The sequence below is a fragment of the Dermacentor andersoni genome, chromosome 4 (genome assembly GCF_023375885.2).
Source record: "Dermacentor andersoni chromosome 4, qqDerAnde1_hic_scaffold, whole genome shotgun sequence".
NCBI lineage: Eukaryota > Metazoa > Arthropoda > Arachnida > Ixodida > Ixodidae > Dermacentor > Dermacentor andersoni.
The window spans coordinates 27,868,739-27,894,936 of NC_092817.1; the positions used below are offsets into that span (position 1 = coordinate 27,868,739).

The following is a 26,198-nucleotide window of genomic DNA, read 5'->3' on the forward strand; positions in this document are numbered from 1 at the left end:
GCCCTCAGCTGCCGATTCATAGGGCCCTTTCGGTGCAGCAGCTTTCACAGCAAGGACACGTTCCCACATTTTCAAGTCCTGCCGTCGACTTCGTTCTACAGCAGCATACGCATCCACTGGCATAGGCAACGTAAGGGACACACCGTTGCAGATAGACTTGTTCTTGTCATGAACATTGAACAATTTCTTAACTGGTCCAATTTCAGAGAACACTTTGAATAACTCGCTTGTCTTTGAGTCCGGCGTCAAGTGTTTTGATGATGAGCGAAGCAACAGGCAACCAGGCTTTTGATTTGACGCCGCCATTTAATTGGAAGCGAATAGAATGGGATGCGGAATAAAAATGGCGCCACCATTTCCCTTCCAGCTTTAGAGTGGGATTTTCGAACAAGGCACGGCTTTTGAACCTCGGCAGATAACAATTGTCGTTGTTGGGCCCGCAAGCCTAGATTACTGTATACGCTGCACCCTATACAGTAACTCCATGCACGCAAGCCTAGAGAAAGAAGAAAATTAATTAAAGAAGGACGGTAAGTACGTCACGCTAGCTAACCTTCTTAGGCCTTGGGCATGTGCATAAATAACCAAGAAGGACCACAGAAGGAGAACCGTCTTATTTGTTCTTTTTTTTCATGATACAATGAGCAAAAAGGCTGTATCTGCAGTAACTATATACAGTATTGCGAGAACAAAATGGTCATAACCAATGACAGGACAGTGAACGCCGAACAGTACATGCCAAGAAAACTAACGTTATACAAAGCAACGCCTTCCATCTCACTTAAAGCTAAATAGGAAAAGATAAATACCTATAACTAAATGCCTATTTATAACTTCGCTGCTAATAAAAATTGATCTATTGAGATAAGTACCACCTTCACGAAGAACATGAAATGGTGGGATTATACATCAAAGTAAGTGTGTTTGCGTTTCTGACAAGCACTGACGAACAGCTGGTGCCTGTAAAAGTGTAATGCTGCGCAAGAATATGCTGGTGGCATTCTCATACAACCACTTCGATCGATACACTGACGCCATATTGTGCAACGAAATTCAAGGAACGCCGATATGGGAGCCTGAAATAACGAATCGGACAAGGTTACACAGTGTGTCGTTGCCCCTTGTGACATATGTCATTACTTTATACAGCAATATCTTGCGTCACTCCGTATATACATAGCGTAATTAAAAGGCAGGCCAGGACAAATCGGGCGATTAAGCTGGCCGTCGTAATCAGTGCTCTAGGGTAGCGCACATATCATTAAGAGCCCTGACGTCCATGTCCAAAGAACGGTACACGACTGCAATTTGCAAAAGTTGCAATCATCGCTAAAAAAAAAAAAAAAAAAAAGATCGCAAGTTTAAGCAATCACACGAGAATTTCAGAATAAAGAAAATCGATTAGAAACTACTTACAGCACATAAAAATACAATACAGGCATATCAGCGGGTTGTAAAGCACAGTGCCTGTTCGAATGAAATGTGGCTATAGCTATAGTGTCGCCAGTAAGTGCTGACTAGTTATAAGGTACAGGATAGGCTATTATTTTATTTATTGATACCTCAAATCTCTCTGGTGCGGGGTATTTACTTGGGGGGCAATTTGTTTCATTTGCGCGAGGTCTTCAATGAATGACTTGAAGCCGCTAGTATTTTTTCGAAGCGCAAAGCTGAACAGGATGTAAGCACAGAATCACGAGTTTGGCAGATTAACAATAAAGGCCACTCCGCTGGGATGTTGAGTCTCAGAACGCCTGGCGAAAGCGCACACACACAAGTGGGAATTAACACCGCACACTAAATTATCGCCTCTCCCCACACGTAGCCCAGCCACTCCGAAAAAGAGAGAGAGAAACAAAGAAAAGAATTAGTAAAACAGATCGACAGCGTGAATCAATGCCTACTGCACTCGGAAAGAGCAGTGTGCCGATCCACAAGCCAGCGGTATACGAGGCGCTGACGGGCAGACAGATTTGACGGAGTAACCTGCATTCGTAATTAACAGCCGTTCAAATTAAGGTGGCGCCAGCGGAAGGCATAAGCGCGAGGAGAGAGAGAGAAAGAAAGAGAGAGGCTCTTTAATTAAAACAGGAGAGGTTTGCTTGGCGGCACGTCTAGCACGAAAAAGACGGAGTGCATTCGTTTCTACCGACGGTTATCATATGGCTTTTTCCTCCCTCCCTCCCTCCCTCCCTCCCTCCCTCCCTCCCTTCCTCCCTCCCTCCCTCCATAGTTCCTGCAGAGGAGCTTGCCTTTGAGCAGCTTCCTGCCTTTGCTTCTCCTTTCACGCAACCTGCTGCATTTTCCAAATGGATAGCAGCTACGAGCCAAAGCACACCAACCGTTCATCGCAATATGTGCTTGTGCAGCGCGCATGTGCAGCATTCAACGCACTTTATGCGGACAATGGTGCGCGCATCGTCGCACGTTGCGACTTTCCCGTCCGCTCCATGTGCTGTCAGGGAGCGGGAGGGGCAGTCAGCCGTGACGCTTGCGCAATAGTTGGGCTGTTCTTCATTAGCTTATGGTTGGGAATTAAAAAGAAAATATTTTGTGAAGCATTAGTGTGCGAGAAGATGGAAATATATGCCCTGAAGTACCATGATTCTACGCATGAATATGCACATAAGCGGCGCGGACATATTAATTTGCCATGTTATTTTTTGTATGCTTTCTTTTGCCTCATGTTTAACGCCGCTGAATGAACCACGATTTCTAGCGGTAAGAACGTTTTTTACGGGAGAAATCAGAAAGCCACGACAATGGACTTGAAAGCGAGGATTACCGATATTGTAGGCAGTAAAAGAGGCGAAAGCTACCGCGCGTGCGCGTCGACCCAAACTTCGTATAGGCCCCCTCCGACATTCCGTTGGATCTGGAGGACGATCCCAGTTGCTGTCCCCCAGATGTTGGACCTTGCCGTTGAGTGCGAGAGTTGGCCGAAGTTGAGGAGGACTTTCAGATGAAAACTGGAGGTTTATTTACATTATTTACAGTGAGAGTACAAATAAATTAGCAGTCATAAAGTCATTGCTGGCCGGCAGCAACTCGGACGCTGCGGCCCGTGGCAAGAAGCCCGAAAGAGATGAATGAAGGAACGTTCTCTTGCTGCTCCTGGCCTCTGGATTTTAACCCCTTCCGTGTCTCGAGGTCACGTCCTATTCGGCCAATCGTCGAGCCCGCTCAGGTGTCGTCATTTTGGCCAATAGTAGGTGCCCGTGCGAGTGTAAGTCACACTCGGCTCAGAGCGTCGCTCCATTGACTCCACTGGTCCGAGGGATTACTTGTCGGCGGTATTGCCTTCCTGGTCTGCAACTGCCGTCACAAAGGCGGACGGGGGGGGGGTTGCTCACTGTGCTTCACGGTGCATTACAGCCATCGTTGCCGCGCGGCTTGCAAGCGCTCAGCGGGGGCAAGCGGTTCTCGAGCGACCTTTCAGAGCAGCAAAGCCTCTTTGCTCGGGACCCAGGTTACCTGGAACCGTGCCAGGCTCTCGCTACACTTTCGGGAAGAGTCAAGCAGTGGGACAATAGCTCCACATGCGGCGCACGAGGTGGGGGACGCCAACTTGTTTGGACGTGCTGCGCCTTGGGAACGTGGTAGATGTGCTTCTGCGCTCCTTAATTAGGTGTGACGCGATTCGATGTGGTCCGGTGAACTCGAAGGAGGCTCAGGAAAGGGTCCCGTATCTAACAGCTGCTCCTCGCCCCGGAAGTTCGGAATGGCCGGTGAAATCAATTCGCTGGCCATGAGGAATGCTGAAAGAACATGCAGGGTGCTGGTGACCAGCCTCTGGTGACGAACTTCGGGATCCTGGGCCCTGGAGAACGTACGTCAAACAAGCAAAACAACATAGTGCTGCACCACGTGCAAGCGCAGGCTCTTCACCCCTGACTCGCCAGGCTATTACTAGGTCAAACTGAACCCTGAACTTTTCTTTCCCCAATTTTGATAAAGCAGTTTCAATCACCTTTCTAAGCCGCTATCCACATCTCCTAGAATGCCGACAAGGCCGGAGTGATATTGTTGTTGCAAAACAAAGATCGTTGTCGTCGCAAATAATTAATGAAAACAACCGAACATAACTTAAGCGGTCTAACTTCATGAACAACCTGTTGTCACCCTATCGCAGTGGCGTACTTATCGTACGTTCTGGTGCCACTGAACAGTCTGGTTCACTCCACAGATATGTAATCCCAAGCGCGCTAGCTTTGTGGTTACTATTCAGAACGCGTACTTGCGTCGTAGGCAAACGTTTCACTACGCTTACTCCCGTTTCTTCCTTTAGTCCCTACAGGACACATACCTTAAACAAACAATTAGACTTGCGTAACTTACGCAATCCGCAGAACCCTTAAGATAATGCGTCTTCTATTAACTAGTTTCATGCACGCTGACTAGAGAAGTCAGAACGCGGCCGTCCTCAACACACATGGGCGACCCAGTCATAAACATTCTGCTTCCTTCCGTCCGCACAGGACACGCGCTAATGGAAATAAGAACGCTTTTCAGTGAAAATTCTGCACTTACTGAAAACCTACGCGCATAACCTTAGAAATTTCGAAAACACTTCTAAATATAAAGAAGGGTAATTAAATACACACGCTCGTTACCATAGGCCTTTCACCGATAACCTTGGCGCTTCAGTTTACTCCCCCCCACAATAACCAATCTACCCAGTGATTAACTCCTCGCGAAACTAAAGGTTTATATAAAAGGCATCTTTCAAATCTCGGAGCCTCTCAAACCAAAACATAAACGAAGCTCATACTGTACATATTGAAAGAAACTTGTCTTAAATCGCGAAAATTTTCAAGGGCTAAAATAAAAAGAAAACAACGCAACACGCTTCACTTCTACGGAAGCTGTCTTGGTCTTCCGTTCTAAACGTTTTGCGACGGACTCATATTTTTGAGCCGTACTCGAGGTGGTCGCGGTTCGAAAGCTATTGTGGCTACCCGGGACCAACGAAAGGGCTGACACACTGTCAGCTCCTTCAAGACATTGCAGTCTCCTGCCAAATTGCGTCCTGGCGCCACGCTTTCATCACGAACTCGACTGACCGCGTCGCGACTTCCTACCACCTCGTCTCGTCCTGCCACCCTGCGCTTCTTCGCCCTACATGTTGCACTCCGAAAAGAACGACGGAACGACGAGGAACACAACTGCCCTGTGCTTTGTCCGCGTCCGCGCAGAACATGCTCCTCGGTCACTTTTTGACCGGTGGCTGACAACATAAACTGCCAACTCTTAACGGACCCAGAGGTCCCCACCAGGATGGGAAACAGCGTCCAGGAGGACACCAGCCCTGACCTCACCTTCGTAAGAAGAGCGAGACAGGCGGTCTGGGAAAATATGCTGGAAAACCTGGGTAGTGATCATTACATCATCAAGACGCAAATCGGAATGGCTCACGTAAAGCGTCGGATAGGTACAGCAAAAATAACGGATTGGGATGCCTTTAGACAAGCCTGTGATGGACATCCGCTGGGCGCGATACTGTCAATCGAGGAATGGGGGAATATGCTGAAGGAAAGGCAAAGCGAGTACACCAAGGAGATTCACCGCACAGAGCAAATACCGGAGGTTGACTCTAGACTGCTTCGGCTATGGGAGGCAAGACAGAGCCTGACCAAAAGATGGAGGAGACAGAAGTTTAATAGGAAGCTAAAGCTGAAGATTGCGGAAATTACGCAAAAGACAGAAGAGTATGCGGAACAATTGGCGAGAGCAAATTGGCAGCAATTTAGCAATTCCTTAAGCGGAACCCTGAGTACCGCCCGAACGTGGAGGATACTCAAAGCACTCCTGGACCCAACTAAAACCAAGTCGGAGAACAACAAGGCCATACAGAGGCTGGTTCACCAGTTTCAGGGCTCAGAGTATGAGCTCATAGAAAGAGTAAGGCACAAGTGCTTCGGGGACGGTGACCCAGCAGTCTACACGGAGTGCTACAAGGGGAAAGAAAATTCTGATCTGGACAGGCCTATAACCAAAGAAGAAGTATACGCAGCAATAAGAAATACCACTAAGAATACGGCTGCAGGCGCAGACAAGATAAATAACGCGCTGATTCGCAACCTCAGTGATGAGCTGGTAGTCGAACTTACTGACTATCTCAACAAGCACTGGGCGGAGGAGACAGTACCCGAGGAGTGGAAGCATTCGGAGGTAGTGATGATTCCAAAACCTGGCAAAAAACTGCAAGTAGAAAATCTTAGACCAATCTCTCTCACGTCATGCTTAGGCAAGCTGTATGAGCGGGTGGTTACAATGAGGCTACAAAATTATATGGAGGACAACGAGCTGTACCCCCCCAGCATGTTTGGGTTCCGCGCTAAATTATCGATGCAAGACGTGCTCCTCCAGCTCAAGGAGGAGGTGCTCAGCAACGTCCCACGAAACAGCGAACACGTCATCATGGCACTGGACATTAAAGGAGCCTTCGACAATGTCAGCCACGAAGCCATACTCACAGGAATGGATAGCCTGAACTGTGGCAGAAGGATTCATGGCTACGTCAAGGCCTTCCTCTCTAACCGGACAGCAACAATCGGCCTGGGAGCAGTCAGATCAGAGAAGTTTCGCACCCCAAACAAGGGAACTCCTCAAGGGTCGGTCATCTCCCCCATCCTCTTCAACGTCGCAATGATCGGGCTAGCAAGACAACTCGAACAACTTGAAGGCATACGGCACGCCATTTACGCTGACGACATCACGGTATGGGTGAACCGAGGATCGCTCAGCGAAAAAGAAGAGTGCCTGCAAAAAGCGGCCACCTGCGTAGAAACCTACGTTAGGGTCAGGGGCCTCACCTGCTCGACGGAGAAGTCCGAGCTCCTAAGGGTGTGGCGAGGCAAACAAAATCGAACGGTCCCTACAAGCGATGAGCTCAGGCTCAACGTATACCTCGCGGGACAACGCATTCCGGAGAAGACCACCATTCGGGTCCTGGGGATGTGGCTTCAGTCCAATCAACGGTGCAATCATACTCTGACACTGCTGAAGACTGCCACCATGCAGGTAGCCCGTATGATCAACAGAGTATCTAGCAAGAGACACGGCATGAAGGAGAGCGACACAGTTAGGCTAGTCACGAGCCTTGTGGTTAGCAGAGTGGTGTATAGCCTTCCCTACCACAAATGCATCAAGCAAGAAGAAGAACAAGCGGACGCCATACTGCGAAAGGCGTACAAAACTGCGCTTCACCTGCCACAGCGCACATCGACCGAGAAACTGCTGGCCCTGGGACTGCACAATACCTTCAGTGAACTAAGAGAAGCACTACTATGCTCTCAGGCACGTAGGTTGATGCAGACCCCCACGGGAAGGGTGCTCCTGCGAAGATATGGCGGCGGCAACATTATCCAAGAGATCGAGCGTACCGAGGCCATTCCGGACAAGTATCGCAGTACACTGCGAGTCGCACCGATACCCAAGAATATGGACCGGAACCTGCACAAGGCGCGTAGAGAAGCAAGAGCGGAGTACGTGCAGAGAACCTTGGCGAACAAGGACAACACAAGGTATACGGACGCGGCAACGTTCGTCAAAGACGGAAGACACAACAGCAGAGCAGTGGCGTCGGTGGTTAATTCGGACCTCAAGGAGATCACCAGCGCATCACTACAGGACTGCACGGTAGTCGAGGCCGAAGAGGCAGCTGTGGCTCTGGCAGCACTGGAGGGCTATCGATCTGGCAGGTCCCTAACAATAATAACAGACTCTCAAGCAGCATGCCGTAATTATACAAACGGCAGAATTGGGCGCAGAGCACGCCACATACTCTGCTCATGCGACCCGGGAAACAAAGTTCAGCATACCATCATCTGGGTACCAGGGCACACTGGCATAACAGGGAACCAAGAGGCGGATAGGATAGCTCGAGGGCATACCAACCGGGCGTCCGACACATCCAGCCTTGAGGAACCCGAGTCAGTACCCATGGGCTACTCAGATATCCTAAATTATTATAAAGGGGTCCGACTTAAGTACCCACCCCCGGATAAGGACCTAAGCAGAGAGGATGCTGTTGCATGGCGACAACTGCAGACGGGTACTTTCCCGAATCTAAACCTTCTGAATAAAATTTTCCCTACACAATATGAGGCTAAGTGCCCATGGTGCGGAGAGAAACCAGATCTGTACCACATATCATGGGCCTGTCAAAATATTGAGTCCCCAACTATCTATAAAATTAAAAACCCGAGTGCGGAACAGTGGGAGAGTATGCTTTCCAGCGTAAGCTTGAACGGCCAAAAGCGCCTAGTAGAGCGAGCTCGCGGGTTGGCCATACTCAGTGGAGCCTTGGACTAGGGCACCAACCCTGTGATTGCAGACAGAAGATTCCATCAGAAGATGGAAGAGGCCGTCTGAAGCCGCGAAGATCTCTTTTCTAGAGCCCAGTAAATGTTTTCCGATCCGATCCGACCGGTGGCTAGAACGTGCTTGATACGCACATGTCGTCCACGACGACCGCACCTTCTTTTTCTTCGCGCCCTGCCTTTTTGCGTCTGTCGCAGTCTTTGGCTGCGCTACATTACTCAGCGCATTCCGATCTTTAGGGCGCTTCTTTCTACGGCGCTTTTTCTTTGAACTCCCTTTCATGCCGCCATCTCGCGCCTCCAACTGGCCGGTACACATATCGACGGCCCGGATCGCTCTCCTATCCACACAGTCTGAGTGATTTTCCGTTAAATCAACTCTCCCTTTGCCTCGACTGGCGGACAGCTCAACCGACTCTGGAACAATGCAGCAGGCTTTACTCGAGCTATGCAACCCGCACTCTTGCGAACTGCACTCTACTGCACTGCCCAGCTCACGCTGTGCATCGGTACAATTCGTCGGTCTCGATAACTGTCTCACGGGCACAGTCCGAATGATTCATGACTAAATCACCCTTCTCTCGGCTACCTAGACTGGCGGACAGTTGCACCGATCCCTGAACCATGCAGTTGTTTTCCCTTGAGCTACGCGGCTCGCAATCCTGCGTATACTGCCCTCAACTGCATCGTCCAGCTGGCACTTCCCTTCGGCACGCAGATCTGACTCGACATGGGTGCTCGCGTCTGTCGGGTCAGCAGTACTCTGTACTTCGTTAACTACCTCGTTAACATTACCTGCGAGGCACACGCACTGACTGTGCCAATTCATTCACAGTTGGCCTAGCTGTCTCTACAGTGCTCTGTTGGCACAGCAACTCGTCGCTCTCACTACGGACTTTAACGGCCTCTGTTTCCACAAAGGCATTGTTAGCAGCTAGCCCCGCCCTTAGCGGCGGTTGCAGCGTGTCAGTCCAAACTAAACAAAGTGCTTGCTCACGTTCTGGAAATGCATTCCAAGTGGATACGCCTTGCAAACTCACCGGCTACAATTCGCGAATTTCAATATGTGCCGGTAAAGTAATTAATTCAGAAGATAATTACTGACTTTTTGTTAACAAGTTGAATATATGTTTCGAGTTCTCGTGCAAGTAATGTCCACCTCTCTGAATAATCCAGCCCAAGGACCAGAATTATGTTATCTGCGACAGGCCATTTTTTTAAGAATTCCATGAAGATTAAAAATAATCACCATATAGGAAGTAAGAACAATAATTTTCGCTTAGCTGCTCGTCGACGCTCCATTGGAGTCGGTAACTAAAGCTCTTTTTCGTTTACTGTATCTGTTAATGCATATATAAACAGGACCTAGAGAAGATAACCCGCAGTGCGCTACTTTGCAACCTGTTCATTTGTCCCAGTAGTTCAACATAAAATTGTTCTGATGTAACGCTGGCCTAGTCTGCAGTTGGTCTTACGTAGGTTAAGAACGCTGTTAATTTCAGACTGAGAAGGACAGCTTAAATCCGTAATGTGCAAATTGTATTTGCATTATGGTATAGTGATGACGTAATGTGTACCTCTTGCGGCTGTCAGGCTAAACATTACTGATTAAGAGTGCAGCGCACCAGCACACTCACTTGTTCCCTCCAGGTAATCACTCTTTGGTTTGTCATAGGAAGTAGGCGCCGTAAGCTTGTACGTCGGGAACTTGTTTGTAATATCGTTATCGAACAAATGCGTCATCAGCACGAGGCCATCGACACCGAAGGACCGGGAAGGAGGAGGAGGTAGAGGAGCCCGTAGCAATGTTAGATTTTGGATTTGATTGTAACACGAGGGATGGTACGCGGCATCTGTACACAGCGTTTCCAGGGGCATTGAACAATGTTGTAACTTTTCCTCGTCGCCAATGGAGAAGAGAAAAAAAAAAAAACGATATGAAGAATTTGAAAGATCTGAAGGAACTTCGTTACACGAAGGCGTTGAAATAGACTGTTTCGACTAGAAGCTTACGTGACTCGCATAAAAAGAAAAGGCGGAAGGAGGTTGGATATTCAAGGGGTAAAGTACGGCAGAAGCCGTTTTTGCGAGTTTTAGCGCGTCGTGGTGGTGGTTCGTGCCTACGAGTCTTGAGATGCTCGTTTTTTGGTGGGAAAAACACTGTTGGTGGGAGAAACAGTAGATGTTGTAGCTGAATAGCACAAAAAAAAGAGGATGTCTCGCCTTCGCAGTGCGCTGTTCTGGGTGGCCGTGTGCGCGCATGCGCCATGGCAGCGCACACACATAGCTGGCGCAGACACAAGATACGGCTACCATGCACAAGACATCAATTATTCGCGGCTCCGTCAGATTTCCTCTTCTTGCATATTACTTTTACCGACTGACTTCATCACCTGCATAATTTAAACGTTCAGTCGCCGCCCGGGAATCTGACGTCTTGCATCAGCCCGGTAGCCTTTACGACTGTAGTAAAAACTGCTGCTCTGCCTCAAACTGCAGCACCGCTCTCAGTACGCGCACCATAAAATTTACTCCCGTGGCATAATGTAGCTCGATATATCGTATACTGTTCCGGAAGCCACGCGGGCTTTGCTATAGCATCGTATTCACAGCGGCGAAAATTTATTGGCCGATTACTGCACACAAGCACCGCAAGTGTTCAACACTCAACGCTTCGCCAACCGTTCGCACTTCGGCGCTCGAAAAACACCTTCGCGGTCGGCAGCAGGCTACACATGCGCTCGGCTAATCGGTTCGGTGTTCCTTCCTACGCTCCACTCCTTCATTTTCGTTAGGCCATGCTTAAGTTTTCAGAATTATTACTGTAAGGTCCGTTGTAAGATTTTATTTTCCCCGAAGAGTGGCCTTTTAACTACATGCCTAGAATGAATTCACATTTGCCTGCGTTTCAAACTGCGGGCGAACACTGCTTCTAACTGTATACCGTTCTGATAACGTGAGTCTCCTGGCGTATGCCGTGGAAATTATCTGTCGGGACACAGAAGAAGGAGAAGAAGGAGAAGAAGGAGAAGAAGAATAATATGGAGGAAGAACGCTGCACTGACTTGAAAACTATTATCGTTATAACTTTTTCCATGTTATCGCGACCTAGAAGTCTAGAACGTGAAAAAAGTATTTGGTAAATGACAACGCTTGCTGTAGCTGAAATTAAACAAGGGTACTAGCACATTGAGTTTGGTTTGTTCACTGGACAAGATTCGACTCTAGCGTTCAAGACACGACAATAAGGCAACACAACGAGGCGTCTCCGATGAGACGCCTTCACCTTCCCTTGTCCATCTTCCCTTGGGCTGTTATCATATCATAAGCAAGGATGGAGTCCGAGTCTGTTGCCAATGTTCAATTTGTTTGAACGTGGGCAACATAATTAGACCGTCTTTTCGCTTTAATTGTTAGTTTAAACTATAGCCTTCTCTTTTATATTCTGAATAGGTAAAAAACATTGCCCATTGAAGACGGTGCACCAAACTTCCGCCTCTCCAGGTGGATTACTTGAAGAGGAGGGCGTTGCTTGTTCAAAAAAATGGCAATATTTTGTTAAGGTAATGAGTCGAGTTTCTTAAGATTTTAATTAACAATCGCGGAATTGAAGCCAGGCAGTAATGGAACTGTGTCCACTTCGCAAAAATGATGCAGCGTAGGTTTTGAAATATCCGATCCTAAAATCTGCCGATAGAGAAGTTGGAGTTCCGTTGAACAGCTGCCAAGAGCCTTCCTTCTGCACGACAAGAGAACATTTCTGAAGAATCTGTCCTTTATTCCTTTTTCCCCTTCATTCCAATTCTGTCTATGTCACTGGATTACAGCATGGAAGCCTAGCGGCGGACACCGCAGCTATGTTCCGAGGCCGCTGAGCGTTACGTCTGATGTGCTTACAAAGTTGAATGTGTACACGTGGGTTAAATACGGCACTATAACAAGCGTTACCCGCATATTTTCCCAGACTCCTGAGAGAACAAAATGTGGCACCGAGTTCAAATTTGCACTAAATTGGGTAAATGCCACCGAACAATACATAAATTTATTACATTCTTGAGTTTTACAAAACCACGATATGATTAAGGGGCACGCCGTAGTGGGGGACTGCGGATTAATTTGGACCAACTGGGGTTCTTTAACGTGCACCCAATGCACAGTACACGGGCGCCGCCGAAATGCCGCCGCCGAGGCCGGGATCCGATCCCGCGATCACCTCGGGCTTAGCACGCCGAACCCACTACGCCACCACGGCGGGTAGCCATATGCGGGTAAGTTATTGAACTGTGGTTTACTTGCATGTAATTGAAATTCTTAGTGCAACTACTTGAAAGAAAGAGGGAAAGAGATAAGTAGAAGGCAGGGAGGCTAACCACAATAACGGCCGGTTGGCTACCCTACACCGGGGAATGGGAAAGGGGAAGAACAAAGATAGAAGGGAGAGAGAGGAGGGAAGGAAAGAAGGAAATTGCGGTGAGTTCGCTGACGTGTGTGGTCTTGCAGAAATTGCATTAATAGTCACAGATGGTTGGCTTTTGTGCTACTTGAAAGGAACAGCCTCACAATAAATTAGGCTGCGATTCTGCAAGGTCAAACAAGCTTTGCGTGTTCTTAATTTGTGTTATTATAGGGCTCAATCCTTGAGTTTCCTTGTACGACGAGCAAGGTAGCACAAGACCTATTTCTGACCGATAAATTAGGGCCAGTGCGCTCATCTGCGTTCGGTGTAATCAAACATGAAATCACTATATAGAAACTGCACATATAATGTCGGCTTGCATGTATCTTTAGAACACACAGACCACTAAATGGAATATCGCATGATATTCAACGGCTTCCTTGATTTTCTTAAACGTCGTATATTTGGGTTGCACCATTCTTGGGCAATTGGGTAAATGTGCTCATCCCTGGCAAATACTCCTGCACGGATATGTGCCATTATCACACAAGAGGCATATGAAGCTTAAATGTACTGCAGTTTACTCTCTCGACGCGCTCGTCACATCGCTTCGTCGACGGCTCACATTGAGCCGTCGACATTCCTGAAATGAAAGTTGTGTGCAGTGTCAAAGCCTTATTTGACGTTTTCATTTCGGCCTTATGTTGTGGGATGTGTGCTGCATAAAAAAAAAAAAAATATTATGCGAGATTGAATTTGCGTTCCGTGCGGCACATCAGCATGTAGCATCTCTTCGCCGGAGTATGCAGCCACGGCCGCTGGTGCAGCAAATCAGTCGTCGCGCTGTCAGCGTCACTCGTCGCCTCGCTGAAGTTGTCCCACACATGCTCGCGTCCCACACACAATCGCTCGCCTGTAAGAAGCGTGTTCGTCCGTCTGGTAACGCTTTGCAAAGTCGAACGCCACGCTCCATAACTAGCTACATTGGAAACTTATTCGCACAACATCGATTCCCTCAGTGCGCGGGATGCGCAGCGTTATTTTTTTGCTTGTTTGTTCACGGCAACGCAGACCTACTGGCTCGTCATGAAACCAGTCGCCCAACGGCAGCGATACGGATATATTTAGGGCTGGTTGGGGGTATGCTAGTTGGCATAGTGTGGCTTCCCGCGGTTGTTTTACCCTATATAATGTGGTATTAGTTCATATGTACTGACACGACCGCAGAAAAAGAGAGAGAGAGAAAGAAAAAAAAAGCGCGGTTTGTCGCGTGCATCGAAAACGCTGTCCTATACGTCGCGGCGCCACCAACCGGGACTGTTGGTCGGGGATCGGCATAGAAACTACGCCAGGAGCGCGCTTGAAGCGCCGTCGCCCGACGCGTCCTGTCCCCCGCAACTAACGCCGTTTGGCTCAGCCAAGCGGCCGGGAATGCAACTACGGCTGCTACATTCGCTGCCATTGCATCCCGCCCGACGCGGCATGCCACACCCCTTTTTTTATCCAGTCCCGTGGTACTGAAAGTTTCTTGAAGACGTCATCTCCACGGACCCAGGAAGTGACGTCAAGGATAATAAATCCGCGTTGTTTGCCGTTGGTTGAGTCACTGTGCTGCTCGATAACTTTTTGTATCCTCCTGAAAGCCTGAAAAGAAGAAACTACGTCTTTTATTGACACGAAATCTCACAGACAAGAGCGTACAAAGAACAGTACAGCCGTTCCAACTTTGAGACGCCAGCTTGAAATTTTAGATGAAGAGCTGTGTCGCGGACATAGTTGATTTGCAGAAAAGTCTGCCGCAAATCAATCCTCAAGAGGTCAAACGTAAACTGAAGTCGGGGAGTCCTGTTGCCTGGGAAACTGTAGTACTCGGCATCCAGTATTCCACAGCGGTAAATACGTTTTTCACTCCAGTAACGTCGCAACTTGCTTTCGCCATGCCGTCCTTCGATGCCACGATTTCCGGCAGCCACATTCCTGAAATGAAAGTTGTGTGCAGTGTCAAATCCTGATGGAGACAAAATTGATTAGGCGAAGTAAACCGCCTGCGGTCGCAACCGACGCAAACCAAGTGAGAGTTAATTCGCCAACGTGACCGGCACGAATCGAATTTTCCGCGTTATGGCTGCGGCGGCACGGACTTTGCACAAGACCTGCGTGTTCCGGCGGCGACACCGTTAGCCAAATGCAGCTTGTTACGTGTTGGGCGAGACATATTGACTTTAACTTAAAATTGAAATTTGGCGTTTAACGTCCTGAAGCTGTACAGCGGGCTATGAAAGAAGCCGTACTGAAGGGTTCCGGATTGATTTTGGCCACTTGCAATTCCATGACGTGCACCTGAATAACTGCGTATGAGCGTTATCCCCGTGCTTAGCATCACAATGCCATAAAGATTGAGCAGCTGTGAGACTGAGACGCATTGACGTGCAGCGTATCACCGCGAACCCGCTATTATCTCCGTAACCTTTACACACCTGCTGATCTGCAGATTTAAAGGTTACCGTATATTATGGTTAAGACCATGCGGCATTTTACTGTTCGTCGACACTTCTGTAGGTTACACTGATTGCAGTAAACTTACAGTAGAAATTTATGGGTTGCTGCTGTGCCAGGCATCGTTTTGTTACGCTTCCGCCTTGCACAACGCCACTCGGCTTTTAAACGGGACACAAGTACACAAAACATGTTCTGTAGTGATACGTCGTAACATAATATACATAACACGACATATTCTGGTTCGCTTATACTTCGTTTTGCTCATTTGCATATTTCGAATTCAGCTTCAAAGGGGATCACTATCCTGGCCCACTGCAATGTGCAGAATTATTTTCTAGGTCATCCGCTTATTAAAATCTGGTCACCTCTTGTATTACTTTTAAGTGCAGTAAAAGGTGTAGAGCTAGTAGAGCACAGTGCAGTGTCATCTTCCATTTGATGGACGTGTGATTGACATGTCTTCATGACTATTTTGATGGGCCAGTATACGCTGTGCGCGAGTCTGGGTCACGCGTCTGCTAGACCTTGAGGTGCACATATTTGTGAAACAAGATTGATAGCAAACTTTTAAAATAGACTTGCGACTTTGATTTTGGTACACTTTGAGGATAGAAGTTAGAAGGACGTACATGTTGCTTAGGAGAAATGGCATGGCAGGTTAAGCTCGTCTAAGAATAGCCTTAATAAGTAAGATATGGAACGAATCATAATAAAAAAAAATATTGCGCAGAAACCATCGATGATTATCAGCGTAAGCGAACGAACGAACGAACGTCTTCCTTGCCGAGTCCGACCACAGAGCATCGACCATAGACTAACCAAGAAAATGGATAAGGGCCTGTTTACGCTCGAGTCACCCATCGCCGCAAGCCGCACCGCACGCTTGCGGTTGCGCGATAAAATTGCACGTATTCAGCACTGTGCACAAATTACCGTTTACACTGTGTACACAGTGTATAACCCTACACATTGTGAACCGAAATTTGGGCACAAGTGTTTGATACGTGCAATCTTTCGCGCGACAGCAAGCGTGCGGTGTGGCTTGCAGCAATGGGAGCTCGAGCGTAAAAATGCCCTAAAGGAAACTGTCGATTTGTAGTTGCCATTCTTGAATTCACACTTATGAAACCTAAACGCGTGCTCGCCACGAAAGCTCAGTGGCTATAACAATGCGCTGCTGAGCACGAGGTCGCGGCTTTGTTCCCGGCAGTGGCGGCCGCATTCCGGTGGGGCAGAATGCAAGAGCGCTTGTGGGCAAGGTTCTTATATGCGTTACTTAATGACGTATACACTTTAGAAAGCTTCACCGCAGTATAGGCGTGTGTTGCGGCGATATTATTTAGCATGACAAAATAAAATAATGTCAGCAAACAGAGGCCCAAGAAGAGCACCTGAATTTATAATAAAGCGGGTGACGCGGGATCTCCAGGGCGCCCAAGGGACAGTGGGGGAATCAAAGCTGGAACCACGGCGCTCCGTCGGTTGGGGCTGCCGAGGCCAATACGTTCTGGGGGATGTTCACATAACCCCGGCTCGCGGAGGCCTCGGCGAGCTCCGAACCCCCGGACGATCCCGGGTCCCAACTTTCGTGTCCCTGTTGCCCCTTTGGTGTCCTGGAGGCGCCGCGAGAGTACACGAAACAATGATACGTTGTTTGCACTTAGTATTTGGACAAATTCTCACTTCCCTTCACCGCAATACATTTGTATAAGCTTCATTGCAATACACATTTGCATTGCGGCGAAGCCTAAAAACGGCATATACGATTTTTTTTTTGCGAGTGCACCGTACATTAGGTGCAGGTTAAAGAACCCCACATGATCAAAATTAATACGGGGTCCCCCACTACCGCGTGCCTCATAATGAGATCGTAAATTCGGCGCGTAACATCCCAGAATTTTATTTAAACCGCGCAGTCAAGTAATACAGCTGTGCATTCGTACCTTGACCTGTTTATGTTGTTTGCTATACTGTTGTGAAGATGCGGTCGCGTCACGTTCGTACGAACTTAAAATTATGGATGCCTGGTTTATCATGGCTTCAGTACTAGGCGAAGCAAGCCTTAAGGCTGAGTGACAACTACTTGAGCGCGGTGCTGACAGCAGCGTTTGAACACGCATGCGACCCTCTCTCTCAGTGGGAAGCGACCGCACCTGTCGCATGACAACGCCATTTGTGCGAAAAAACAAAATAAATGTGCGCGGAGGGACGCAGATAGCTCATAGGCCGGTCGTGCTTCGTTCTTTGATTAAGTGCTTCGCGTCGGCCATGTTTCTTGTCACCGTTTCCTTCATTGCCGTGTCATAGTTACAGCAAGCCAAATTAGTTTTCGCTAGCGTGGCGCGAACAACAATTTTGCGAGGCGCTGGATTTAACAAAACCGTGCAGCACTGCGTGAGCTTTAGCTGGTGTCATCAGTTCACGTGGCTGCTCGCACATAGCTAACGCTTCGGTTGCTGATGCGAAAGCATCAAATGGCCCATTGAGCGAAAAAGCCGGCGTCTGTAGCAGCGGAGTGGCACATAAATTTCCATTGGCTGCGGCGCCACGTCATGTGCGCGCCTCAACGGAGCAGAGTTGGCGAAAGCTGGCGCGCCAGGTGTTGCGTGAGGGGAGAAGGCATCGCCACGACGCCACGTCACCCTCGCTCTCGCTCTCGGAACCCTGTATTATCCGCGCGTTCCTTGTCCACGCAAGCTCTCGCCTGATTTCTGTATAAGGAAACAGAATAAATTCCAAAGGAAAGACGTTGGCGGTAGTGAGTTTAGAACATACGACCTCACGCTCAGAAGCCGACTGTCTAACCTGGATGGACGGATGCTGTGAGCGTCGTTCTTGAAACAGGGTGGTGGGTTGCGCTGCCAAGCTTTTGTTCTTATTTTGCCTAATGTCCTACCTGTCTCCTTAAAAAAAAGGGAAATAAACACACATGAAGGCTTTCTGCGACCAAAGCTCCAATCGCCTCTTACTAATCTCTAGTGCGGGAATGTTTACTTTCCCCCTGCTATACCTGAACCCAAGGGCATCAAGGAGGCCAATAGCCTAAACCGACAGCTGGGTAGATAACTTCACATTATATTAAATGTACCATCGTTTCCCAAGCTTTACCGCAGCAAGCACATGCGTCCTCTTCCTTGGTGTACCTCGCTTTATGACTACGTGTTTTAAGGCATGCTGATCTCGCTTCGAAAAGTAAGGAGCTTCCCTTGGAATTATCATAAATTGTTTTTTTTTCCTGATTTCGTCTTTTCCTCCTCGGTAGTTGCTCATAGCAGGCTTCTTTCCCCTTGCCGCCACCCATGAGATTGTCGCAGCTTCTCTGACTTTGCGTTTGACTTTGTTGTCATATTACTCATTATACCGCTCGCATACTTGTTGGTAACTTCGTAGTTCCTTTCCTCCACTGTGAGTCGATGTTCTTCCTGTACAAATACCTGAAAACTCTCTCAATCCATTTTTTTTTTTTTTTCATATTCCTCAGCAGTCCTTCAAAATCAATTTTACTGCGAGCTTCCCTCACTTCGAAACTTGTCGAGCCAATATCACCCTGCCCAGCTTCATTTGCAGTCTTCCCGTGAGCGTCCAATGCGAGGTGTCACACTGACCTTTAGTTACCATCGATTCCTGGTTGTACCCCTGACTTCGAGCAAACAACTGCATTGAGCATTGGGCCAAACCAGCGCCTTCTAGATAGAAGGCATGTGCACTCTGCTTTATCACGTCACGCTACTTGGAGCGAAATTTCCATTATCAAGCTCGGCGTGACGACTTGCATGAATTTGCAGCACGCTGTGCAATGCATCATAGCACGAAATCATGGAAGAACTGGTCACAATTGCCACATGCGACAGTGCGTACGTGCTTGCGATTGCGGATCCCAGTTTGCTGACAATAGGTACCAAAATTAACGTGAATGAGTTATAAGCCCCAATTGTTCACAAGATAACAAGATTAAAGACAACAACGGAGACTATGTATGGAAGTCTCTCACTACTTTTATTAATTCTGAAATTTTAATTATTCACTTAATATCTTTTACGCTAGCGGATTCCGATGGTCTAACGCTAACATAGCCGCTTTCCATTGTAACAGACCTGCTTAAATTAGTTTTATCTCCGTGTGCGGTTCATTTTTTCTTCTTTTTTTTTGTAAGCGGCGTGTTTTACTGTCTTTCATTGGGATTCAATCCTGCACCGTTGGGCGTGGCAGTGGCGACTGTTTCATAGCGTTGTTGAGCGATGTTTTTATTGCGTGAGCAGTTTATTCGAGTTTCACCGATTCCACCCAGTAAGACGAAGTTGGCGCAATATTTCTTGACGCCACAAATAGCCGTTCTGCTCAGCGGCAGTGCAGCAATGACGAGCGCTTTAGTCATCGGCATTTTGCTTGACTTCATGCCTGGAGTGGCATGCCACACTCTTTATTTTTTCTTAGGCATTCAGTTGAAGCAAGTCGTTCTTTTGTGCGTGTGCGTGTGACATCTTAGTGCGTTGGTGTGCATGTGAAACAAGCTCGCTTTTTTTGCCCGCCGGGTATTTTAGAGTGTTTTAAGTGCGGTGATTGATCTAAAATGCAGTGATGATCTAAGTGCTTGATCTAAGTGCGGTGATGTCTGAAATGGCCGTGCCTAACAAGTGCTGCGAGCCGGCGTCTACCAGTACAAGACTGGGGAGAGACAGGGGAGAAAGTGCAAGTTTATTTGATTCTACAAAGAGCAAGTGCCTTTGAAGCAATCGCCGAGCGTTGTTGCCTGCAGAAACGGCAAGGTGAGACATTGTGTTTGAATTTGTTAGTCCGATTTTGAACAACTAAATCCTCAGTCGACTAAGAGTACGAATGTTTCAGAATTAAACATGAGACACTCAGCCGTGCAGCAAAAATGCCACTGTGGAGTGAGTGTTTGTCTTTCACGCTATTAAAAGCAATGCTTACGGCCAGTATGACTTCAAATGCCCGAGTTCAAAAAATTAAACGCTAATGAAGCATATACCGCTTCACTGAACGACAGCTGCAATATATTTTGCGGATGCATATTGCGCCAGACTACTTACCTAACTACCCGCTCTACTATGGATTTTTTAACGACGTGCATGCAATAACAATTCCCCTGAAATTTTCACGTATTGCGGGTTCGTACGTCTTTTGTTAACTATAAATGTGTGAACGCACATTCATTTGATCGTTAATCTCTTGATTACATGTTATTTATAACGCATTATTTGCTGTGTCCTTTTCTTTTATAAGCTCTAGCAAACTTCTAATAAACGTGCTTAAGCACTAGCTGCGATGTGAAGGACTGTAAGATAATTTACAGCATAGGAAATTTTTAACATCGCAGATCCTCACTTAAAGAGATGTTGCAGTCCCCCATCAAAGTTGTGTAAATAATGGTGGCCCATCTCGTATGCACTTTTTCTTTTTTCTTCCTGGTACAACGTTACGCAAATACTTTAAATAACAGCGTTTTTCATAAATAATTCAAGATTATATTCTTTTCTTTATTGGGATATCAACAAAACACATTTTCTGAATTTGTTTATTTGCGTACGAATAAAACAAGGGAGCTTCTGAAGAACAACCAAACAAAGAGCTTGTAGAAGAAGAAAAATGCAAGACCGTCACAAGCTCGTCTCGTTTTGGGACGTTACACAAAGAAGCACGCAGCCAGTGTAGCGCAAATGCGAAAACGGGATAACTGGCGCAGAATATTCGCCCACGATGATCACAAAATGTGCACAGCATTTTCACACCAGTTATGAACAATGTCTCAGCAGCCGGAGTTTGTGAGGCGATCAACTTTCGACTGGGTATCCGATGCGCGTTTCTTAAGGATTAAGCACGTCTCCATGAATTTGGTTTTCTCTTTTTGCGCCAGTTTGATCCTATGAGCAACAAGGTATAATTTGTTGGCCAGGAATAACGTAACGATTCTATTTCAATTCTGCTCCTTTTCCTACTTCATCAATGACCAGAGTCACGCCATGATTTCGAATTTTCACCAGAAAAACGAGCGCAGAGTAGCACATACGGATGGAATAGTAATCGCACGCAAAGAAACTTCGAAAAAAGAGAAAGTTGACGCAGGCATTTGTGCAGTAAAGGCTCATATATTAAAAATAAGTATCAACTGTTCATAATAAATATGACGTAACCTCAGTGTCGTCATAACAATTGATGCCATAACTAAATCCTGGTTTTTTGTACTACAGGCAATACATGGCAACAAAATGCACGGAACTGTTGATTCAAGTCGAATTAATCATTCAGTAAGAGCTACATGCACTGCTGTTGAGAAAAACAGTAGCATTTATGTAGAGGAACACGTCTGCATCCAATAAAAGGCATGCTTTCGTCCGCAAAGAGCGTTTTTACTCGCCCCTTTATCTTATATGCGCTAAAAGAGTGTCACTTATGAACAGCAACCTTCCAGCTAAAGGATTGCCCTATCCAAAATGAAGCTAGCTGCTTTTCTGCACGAAGACGCCGCTCTGTAAAGAAGCTTATTTTAGGTCGACGTCGGGGCATCCTTGTTACACTCGTAATGACAGCGATGTATCACTGGGCAAAATGTGTTCCGTGTTGTCAGTGACTAAAGCCGACGCTTCGCGCGACGTGTCTAGACAACGATAGCAACCGATTCATGGCACAGCGGGCATAGCTTCAAACGACTGCGCCGACGCCGAGAATGCGTCTGAAATACATAGCATGGGGTTGTCGCTAGCAACACGACGCTCGTCAGTTTACTTCTCGTGCCCGTATACTGTCCTGTGCGTCACTAATAAGCCAAATGTTGTTCTGAAGGACCGCGCTGCGTGCTCGAAGAAAGTCCGAGCTCTTCTCGCGTCTTCGTTGGCGAACGTGCCTGTCGACAAATGGTAGTATAGTGTGTGAGGATGAGGTACTCGCACAAGCCGTCCTCATGTACCATGGATCCACGATGGCCATGATGATGATTTATTGCCATCCACTTTGAACCAGGGCGGCGACAAATAGTCACCTATTCTGCTTGATTTAATCAGGTGCACTGTACACGTTTTTTATTCTAGCACATTTGTATACACCTCCATAATCTTATCTTTCCGTCAAAACTTCTCTAGCTGCATTCTGTCGCTGCCTATACCTGTAACGGATCCGGTCGTATCAATTTCTTCCCTGCTTTTTTTAAACTCTAGATGTGTCTAGCTTATTTCGGCTGCTGATAGGTTGGTGCTTCTGTCCACTTTGAATTCAAGCGCTTCTGTAAGGTGCACATTGCCTACGGGTCTCATTGGGTGGATCTCTTCGCATTCAATTAGGATGTGATGAGTGGTCTCCGGATTTTTGCTGCAGCATACACATGGCTCATCTTGTTGCGACTATTTGCTCTGGTATGTTTTTGTCCTTAGGCAACCAGCTCGAGCCTCAACTAGCAACGCGCTGCCCTTTGTGTTATCGCACGGATTTTTCCTTCTAATTTCTTTCTTCCCATTCTTGTAAATCTTCATGGTCTTTTTTGTTTCCACTCCGTGCAACCAATTCGCTGTCTCTGTTTCTCTCACTTTCTTTCTTATGATTCCTGATTGTCTATTTACACTCTTGCTCCATTGTGTACAACTCTTGCTTCATTGTGTGTCCACACTTTTGCGAAAGTGTTAAGTCAGAAGCGCCCGCTGTGCACAGCAAGGGACGTCGTCCCATGGCCCAGCCTGCGACAATGACCGCGGCATATAGTCCGATGCATTGTGTGCCCGTAACCGTGAAGTGTGGTTGGAATGAAATAGCAGGGTGAAGATCTTCCTATATAAAACAAAAGGCCTGGAAATACGCAACCGTGGCGTCAAATAAAGGGACACTTAAGAGAAACAATAAGTCGTTTTCGGCTACTGGTAACATATTATTTTAAAGATATTTCTCCTTTAAGAAAAGGACAGTCATTGCTGGAGGAAATGAACGTTGACCTCCCCGGCTTTGAACTTCTCTCCGAAACCCCGTCGCCTGTATACGTCAGTGCGAATGCACGGATTTCAATCCGTCTTCTCACATTTGAGCTGTTTCGTTGTAAGAATTCTTTTGAAGATAGGTTGAGTTGGTTACCTTATAATGCTGCGTAGCCCTACACTACTGACAAACGTTAACAAGATCTTACTACACGCTCTCAGAATACGTGACGTCTCTGTTAGCTGGTGCGCAATCGTCAAAGTGACGTGCGCATTCTTTTTTTTTTTAGTTTCTGCGTTTTTTTCTAATTTACCAAGTATTCTTTCACGGCATAAGAGTGGTAGCCTTTATCGTTGTATAAACGTAATTTTCTAACCCAGATTAACCTGACATATCTGTTTAGGTTTCCTCTAAAGCACGGATTGTTCCACTGTATAAAACAAGCAGTGGAGGAAACAGTATGGTGCCGATAAGCGCCTCTTCTTGTTTATTCACACGAGCACTACAAGACGTCAAGCTAGAGGGAAGCAATTAAAGGGGGAGGGGGACGATTTACAATACCTAGTGTCGATTTGAACAGGCGACCTGGCAAAATAACTTTCGACCACGGCGGCCGCATTGCAATGGGGGCGAAATGTAAGAACGGCAGTGTGCCGCGCATTGGGTGCACGTTCAAGAAAAGCCGCCTGCTACGGCGCGCCTCATTATCAGATGAAGGTTTTTGCACGTAATAGTTCAGAGTCTAATTCAAAAAATCATGAAGCCATTCCACTTTGTGAAGGTGGATGACCAGGGAAGCTGTTTATAGCACATGGCACAGAGGTGACACAGAATTTTGAACAAAGGTACGAACTCATTTACCGTGATTTTTTATATACATTCGCGTGGACGACGGGACCGCCGCCCCGACGAGCCGGAGGAAATTAGGCACGCGTGGCGTTTCGACGGGACCGCCACCACGGGAGAGCGGAAGGAGATACGCAAGCGCTCGGAATGCCGACAAAGAGAGGGCGGTGCGAACGTAGACATGGCCGATGCGGGTCAAAGTGTAGTGTTTGTTTTTATCAGCTTAATATCTGATACAGGTTCTATATGGACCCAAGATATTGAACTTATTTTTGCTAGTTGGCGGAATGCTTGAAGCCTGCTTCACCTGCGCCGCGGGTCGGCCTGGTATTGCACTATCTCCGGGATCGGCCCAAAATTATTGCACACACAGAACAAAAATGCATGGAAGCGTAGCTATAAACAGCTTCGCTGTAATTAAAGATAATGTTAAGAAAGTGGCGCTAGGTGGCAGCAAGTTGCTTAGCAGGTGTACCATTCCAGAAAAGGAAAGTTAGTACTACGGAATGGTAAGCGAAGCTGAGTTGGTAGCAATGAGGTTAGAAGAAAAGGAAACACACGGTGTATGAAAAGTTTCTGTAGTAGACAAGGCTTCACCGAAGTTATTGCACATCGAAGAACTGACGTCCAGCTGCATGCCGGGATCATTCATTGCAGAGACTTGGGCAGGAGGCGTGCGTATACATTCGAGCACTTGGTTGACAGTTTTGGTAAACGACGGTCGACTTGGATCAGACGCGCTCTCTGATACTCCATCGAAAGACCGGCCTCCTCTTGTTTCAATGCGAATAAACACCCCGTAATTATGTGCGCTAAGCTAAACTTCAGGCTGCGCGGGAGGATGCTGAGAACGAGTATGTCGCGTTGCGCATGTGGGCAGTGTGCTTCGTAAGGCGGCTTTTGAAAAGGCGCGTCATTGATAACCACGTGCGCACACACACATACTGAGACCATACATGGTGCATATGACCACATTCCGCACCACCAGTATCCTTAGAAAAAACAGAAGCGAGGTTCCCTGAATAACTTGCGAAAGAACTTGCGACATCACTTTGTCTACAAGAACTTAATTGGTCAATGTTGTAAAACTCCTCAAAGTCGGCACACTACGTGGAAGTGCACGAATCTGTGTAACGGTCGTCTTTTCATCTCAGCTCGTTCTCCATGGGCGGCTCTTTTCATCTCCGTCTCATAGCTCATGTAATTAGGTTGCGACATCGGCGCAGCGTTATTCTGTGGCCCCTTACTCCGTTCTCTTGCCGTTTTCAACGACGTTGACACGGGGCATTGGCATGCCTGCCACTATAGGCGAGCCAATTCCGACAGTGCGCGATACAGAATAAGCAAATCAGTTTTGCAAAGGTGGAGGCAGGTTCATGAAAAAAAAGAAAACGCTCTTGACCTGAGAGTAGCACAAATCTGTGAAGGAAACCCATACCAGATTGAAATACGAGTCGTCATTTGCGAAAATTTCTTTCAGAAACCCGTATTGGTTTCCATTGTACCTTCGGGTTACACTCGGGTGGGTGACATTTTTTTTCTTGGACAATACAGAATCTGAGAAATGAAACCACTGATAGCATCCACCTGTAGGAACAGCTTAAGCAGGCTAACGTGTAGTGTTGGCAAAGCTGATAAAGAACAGCCAAGTGGTATCTGTGCACAGATCGGAGCTCACATTACGTACCGAGTCTTGCAGACTCAACTTTTTTTTTAACGGTTGTTTGCCTGATGCGCAATACCGAACATTTTACCCGCTGAAAGAAGTTTAAACGTGGAAGTTATTTAGCTGTAATGACAATTAAGCGACTAGTTTATACTTTTGGCTCGTGCTGCATGCACATATAGAGTTTACTCGCAACTAGGTTGATTTCCGCAAGTAACTTATAGCAGAAGAAAACATCAAAGTTATCAATTGCGGTTCTCCTTGTATTTCTACTTGTTCGCCACGTTCAACATTTCACGCATTTCTGTCGATGTGAACACATAGTAATGTAGCCTGAAATGTGAGTACGCTTAGACCCTAATGCCATGGTAAATGTGAGCGCATTCTGTTTGTCTAAGCTTTCTCGCGCATCTGATGCAATATTGACAGGCAAGAGGAAATAAAAAGCGTGGCATGAAAATTGAATCAATAAATAAACAAAAAACAAAAGAATGATGCGCGTGTGGCATCAGTGGTCGAAAACGTGCAGCTTGGGAAACCGAGCGCGGAT

General features: G+C 47.1%; 1 pseudogene; it reads left to right on the forward strand.

Moving 5' to 3' along the window:
• Window positions 1–24,163: 24,163 nt before the first annotated feature.
• On the forward strand, window positions 24,164–24,343 carry LOC126537203 (U2 spliceosomal RNA; annotated as a pseudogene).
• The last annotated feature ends 1,855 nt before the right edge of the window (window positions 24,344–26,198 follow it).